Below are 6,464 nucleotides of genomic sequence, written 5' to 3' on the forward strand. Positions count from 1 at the left end.
GGTCAAAAAGATTGTGACATGAAGTTCCTTTGAACATTGTTTTACTGTTTAACTGGAGGGTTCATTATTGTTAAAGAAGATCTTTTGCCTCTTATTTGCTGTATTATTCACTTCTTTCACTCCTTTAAGTGTTTGCATTGGCTTTCTATAAACTAACTTTTCATTAATCGAATCTGGTTATTCATTTTAGTGTTACAAGGAGCCATTCTGGCAGGACTGGCAATAAAGTTAGAACCAACTGTAGACAGTGTGCCAGTTGTGTGATTGTTAGATAAAAATGACAACATAACCGAAACATCGGCCTGTAGGTTATTAGGTTAAAATCACTATTATTTCACAGATCTTTTAATTTAAAGTATATTTTTCTTCTAAAATCTACTATCAGATGTTAAATCCTTGCTTTATAGGGTGGAGTCCTCAACGCCAAATGTCATAGGAGCATGCAGTGCGTCTAACATTCTTACTAGTTATTATGCAACTAACTGATTGGATTTTAAGAGAACAGACATAGTACTGAATGGATTCTTCCACAAAACACCCCTCTGATGAATATGGTCATTGGTGAGGAGCACACACACCCATTAGGTGAGAGAGATATGGGTCTAAAGCCAGGGATTGCCGGAGACAAAGTGCTTTTCCTAATACTTAAAACCATACAAGTGTTAAATGGTGACTGAAGTAACTGTTAAATTTCACTTTGGAGCACTATGGAGCTAAAGCTTTCAGTGCTTTACCTCTTGGATTACCAGTCCCTTGTGATGTGATTAAAACAAACTACTGTAAGATATACTGCAATCTGTATCTGTGTTAAGTGTACTAAGAATCTTTAATACCTTATCTAAAATAAGGCTTATTCAAAGAAATGTCAGTATTATCTAGAGTTATTTGCAGTTCACGCAGATCTGCTGTTAACTATTATCAAAACTGTACTTTTGGTAATATCTCTCAAAATGTAACTATACTCAGCAAAAAAAGAAACGTCCTCTGACTTTCAACTGTTTTTACTTTCAGTAAACTTAATGTGTAAATATTTGTATGAACACTAAAAGAGTCAACACCATAAGACAGAAACTAAAAATGTTTCACAATGTGCCCCTGAATGAAGGGAGGCTCAATATCAAAAGTACCAGTCAGTATCTGGTGTGGCCACCAGCTGCTTGAAGTACTGCAGTGCATCTCCTCCTCATGGACTGGACCAGATTTGTCAGTTCTTGCTGTGAGATGTTACCCCACTCTTCCACCAAGGCACCTGCAAGTTCCTGGACATTTCTGGGGGGAATGGCCCTAGCCCTCACCCTGCGATCCAACAGGTCCCAGACGTGCTCAATTCCTTCGACGATAAACACGAATCCGTCCATCACCCCTGGTGAGACAAAACCGTGACTCATCAGTGAAGAGCACTTTTTGCCACTCCTGTCTGGTCCAGCGAAGGTGGGTTTGTGCCCATAGGCGGCGTTGTTGCTGGTGATGTCTGGTAAGGACCTGCCTTACAACAGGCCTACAAGCCCTCAGTCCAGCCTCTCTCAGCCTATCGCGGACAGTCTGAGCACTGATGGAGGGATTGTGTGTTCCTGGTGTGACTCGGGCAGTTGTTGTGGCCATCCTGTACCTGTCACGCAGGTGTGATATTCGGATGTACCAATCCTGTGCAGGTGTTGTTACACGTGGTCTTCCACTGCGAGGATGATCAGCTGTCCTTCCTGTCTCCCTGTAGCGCTGTCTTAGGCATCTCACAGTGCGGACATGGCAATTGATTGCCCTAGCCACATCAGCAGTCCTCATGCCTCCCTGCAGCATGCCTAATGCACGTTCACGCAGATGAGCAGGGACCCTGGGCATCTTTCTTTGGGTGTTTTTCACAGTCGGTAGACAAGTCTCTTTAGTGTTCTGCGTTTTTAGAACTGTGACCTGAAATGCCTACTTTCTGTAAGCTGTTGAGGTCTTAACGACCATTCCACAGGTGCATGTTAATTAATTGATTATGGTTAATTGAACATGCATGGAAAACATTGTTTAAACCCTTTACAATGAAGATCTGTAAAGTTATTTGGATTTTTAAAACATTATTGTTGAAATACACAGTCCTGAAAAAGGGACGTTTCTTTTTTTGCTGAGTGTATAATATATACAGATAATCTGACTAAAACATTCCTGATATGCCTCGCAGTTAGGAGAGCTGGGTTTGCTTCCCGGGTCCTCCCTGTGTGGAGTTTGCATGTTCTCCCCGTGTCTGCGTAGGTTTCCTCCGGGCACTCCGGTTTCCTCCCACAGTCCAAAGACATGCAGGTTAGGTGGATTGGCGATTCTAAATTGGCCCTAGTGTGTGTGGGTGTGTTTGTGTGTGTCCTGCGGTGGGTTGGGCACCCTGCCCAGGATTGGTTCCTGCCTTGTGCCCTGTGTTGGCTGGGATTGGCTCCAACAGACCCCCGTGACATTGTGTTCGGATTCAGCGGGTTGGAAAATGGATGGATGGACATTCCTGATACAAATGAATTACTCTCCTTTGGGACTCAGGCACTATATGGCCATTTTTACTTTGAGTAAGTTTCATGGATAGTGAAGGCCAACTTTTTCATATACAGTACAAGATACACAATTAATAGACGGACAACATCTAAAGAAAACAAGAATCAATATACTGAGGATTGATAATTAATCCATCCTTCCATCCATTTTTCAACCCGACATATCCAAGAAAGGCTAAAACAAACCATCATCAAGAAACTACAGGCAACAGTAAGAGTGAATAGGGTACGTTGATCCATTTTCTGAACATGCCCTTTTCATTACAAGCTCACTCATAATTATAGTCCATTCTGGTAGCAATGGCCACAAAAGAGAAGTCAGAATTATAAAGGGTTCACTCACCTGCACCAGGCTAAGTTAGATTTGGCAGTCAAAATCAGGGGTCCAACCTGATACTAGGAACTAGAAGTCTCTGTCTCTCTCTGTCCTAGGACGTCAAGCAGCAATCGAAGATGGCAGACTATGAGCCCCAACATGTCAACAAAGAACTCCTGGCTCTTAAGATTCAGATTAGGTAATCTTCTTGCCAGACAGTTGCACCACAGGGATCTGAAAGCTTGCCTGTGAAAACAGACCCCCTTAGAAGCCCCAGTCTCAGTGTGGTAACATCGATCCATTGCCATGTTGTTTGCTCTCTGGGCCAAGTCAGCTTTAGCACCGCACCTTCTCAATGTGACGATGATGATGAAATCTGGCTTTTTCAGCATTGCAGGTGAGGACTCAAAGCTAGATCACCTTCGTCAGCTTAGGCAAGCGTTAAAGTCTACAACCACTTTGACTCTCTCTGCTCCCCTAATGTGCAGGTGATATTGTTATTATCGTGGATTTAATTATACGTAACATAAAATTTTATTCCCTAAACATAAATATTTTGTTTCTTGTGTTCCTGGTTCATGAGTTAGAGACATTACAAGAAGAGCATCAACAGTCCTCGAAAAGTAAAATTCTAGAAAAGATAGTTATTACGCTAATAAATGATTATTTGATTAAACATTCTGTCCTTGACAAGTTTCAGTCAAATCATAATACAAGAACAGCACTGCTTAAAGTAGAAAATGATCAGTGGATAAATGCATTCAGAGGTCCAATATCTGTTCTTGTTCTCCTAGACTTGAGTGCAGCATATGACACCATAGACCACAGTATTCTTATAAATCCCTTTAGAAAATAGGTGGGCCTCTCTGGAAGTATTTTAAATCAGTCTTACTTAACAGTAGAAAATACTTTCTGAGTTGTGGTGATTGTACTTCGGGGACCCATGATATTGTATATGGTGTACCATAAGGATCAATTGTTGGTCCGCGGTTCTTTTCACTTTACATGCTTCCATTAGGTAAGATTATCTCAAAGCACACAGTGAGCTACCACAGGAATGCAGATGAAATACAGCTTTATTTACTGATAGTGCCTGACGACCCTAATGCTTTTGGCTGTATGATCCAATGTCTTAGCAGTATTTCCAATTGGATGAGTACAAACTTTCTCAAATTAAATAAGGAAAAAACAAAAAATCTTAGAGATTGGCAAACATGGATGTAGCAAGGGCATTAGAAATAAACTTGATCCCTTAGGTTTAAAAATCAGGATGGAGGTAAAAAATTTAGGGGTAATCATTGACTCTGACCGAAACTTTAAATTGCATATTAACCAGATTACAAGGACTAAATTTTTCACTTGAGAAATATAGCAAAAGTTCACACTTTTATTTTAGTCGACTAGATTACTGTAAACTAATGCACTCATAACAGGACTACCCAAGAAAAACATCAATTTACTGCAATTAGTGCAGAATGCAGCAGCCAGAATCTTAACTATCCATCCATCCATTATCCAACCCGCTATATCCTAACTACAGGGTCACGGGGGTCTGCTGGAGCCAATCCCAGCCAACCCCGGGCAGGGCGCCAGCCCACCGCAGGACATACACACACACACACACACACCAAGCACACACTAGGGACAATTTAGGATCGCCAATGCACCTAACCTGCATGGCTTTGGACTAGTTAAAGAAAATCTGAGCACATCTTACCAATTTTATCATTGTTACACTGGTTAGCTGTGTCATTCGGAAATTGACTTTAAAATATTACTAATGGTTTATAAAGACTTAAATAAACTCCCTCCTATATTGTGGAATGCCTGTTTCCCTGCATTCCAAGTTGTAACCTTAGATCTTCGAATGGAGGTCTTCCTATAATTCCAAGAGCTAAGCTTAAAAGAAGTGGTGAGGCAGCCTTTTGCTGTTATGCACATAAAATCTGGAATACGTTAGAAACAGAAATTTGCCAGGCTAATATTGTGGAACATTTTAAAAAAGCTGCTAAAAACCCATTATTTCAATTTGGCTTTTTAGCAGGTACATTTTAGTGATATTCCTAATAGACTATACGGGTATAGAATTATCATATTCATCAGGGATCCACATCTGTATTCATGTGTACTACTCTCTGCTGTCTATTTCGGTTTTCCAGTGGTGGCAATCTGCACCACAGCCAACAGTTCAAGGCACCATGTTGCCCCCTGAATTTATGAAATGAAGGTGGGTGTCTCAGCTGTTCACATGACATTGCATGAAAAAAAGAGGACTGATTTAGAAATGTTTATATTGGGTAGAATGCCAAGTCTTTTGGCCTTGTTTTTTTCTGTTCTCCAGGCCATCCGAACTTACCTTATTTTGTTGTTACTTATTCCATCCATCCATTATCCAAATCTGCTATATCCTAACTACAGGGTCACGGGGGTCTGCTGGAGCCAGTCCCAGCCAACACAGGGCGCAAGGCCAGAAACAAACCCCAGGCAGGGTGCCAGCCCACCACAGGGTGCACACACACACACACAATAGGGACAATTTAGGATTGCCAATGCACCTAACCTGCATGTCGTTGGATTGTGGGAGGAGACCGGAGTACCCGGAGGAAACCCATGCAGACACGGGGAGAACATGCAAACTCCACGCAGGGAGGACCTGGGAAGTGAACCCGGGTCTCCTAACAGAGAGGCAGCAGCACTACCACTGCGCCACCGTGCTGCCCTTGTTACTTATTATTTTCTGTTTTTCTTTTCTTGTAATTTTCTCTTTGTTATCTTGTAAGGTACTTTGAGCTACAATGGTGTATGTAAATGTGCTACTGTATATAACTAAATGATGTTGTAGCATGGTGTTCCTAATAAAGTTGCCCAGAACCCACACCGAATGGTGACAAAAATTACAACAAAATGACACTGATGATATCACACAAAAAAGTGAAAATAAATTCACAACTAAAATATTAATATATTTTTGCATAAACACTTATGCAAGATAGCTCAGCCAAGCTCCTGGCAAAGTCTCCATAGATTCTAAATGAGCCCAGAAGGCTTTATGCAAAATGCTGCATAATAGAAGAGACAAAGAAGATGGTGAGCATGATTATCCTCTGCTACAACTCAGGGCCAATCCTCTGAACTATAACACTTTCAAAGAACAAGGTACCGGATTCAAAAACCCACACATCTTCTTCTTCAATTCCTATTCAGGTTTACATTAAACCATGGCAGTTTGAGGGGGAGCAACTAGTCGTGAAATATTGAATACTGATTTAAGCTAAGACACTCTGAAATAAGTCAGTAGTGTAAGTTTATATGTAACTGAACCAACCTTCTGAATGACTGTATAAGGACCCAAGGCAGCAGTTTGCCAGACAAAAATCTAAGATGGTAGTCTCATGTAGCAAGCTACACCTGTTTAATCTGATAGTTTGGTGTAACCAGATATTTTCTACCTGTAAAATGAGCTTGCCCATCCTGTTTATTTAACTAAAATTACATTAAGTCAAAATGTGTATGTCCCAAAAGTCCTGGGGCCTCATGTATAACGCCGTGCGTAGAACTCGCACTATAACATAGCGTAAGCACAAAAGCCGAAATGTGCTTATGCACAGAAAAATCCAGATGCA

Source organism: Polypterus senegalus, chromosome 4, assembly GCF_016835505.1.
Source record: "Polypterus senegalus isolate Bchr_013 chromosome 4, ASM1683550v1, whole genome shotgun sequence".
Classification (NCBI taxonomy): domain Eukaryota; kingdom Metazoa; phylum Chordata; class Cladistia; order Polypteriformes; family Polypteridae; genus Polypterus; species Polypterus senegalus.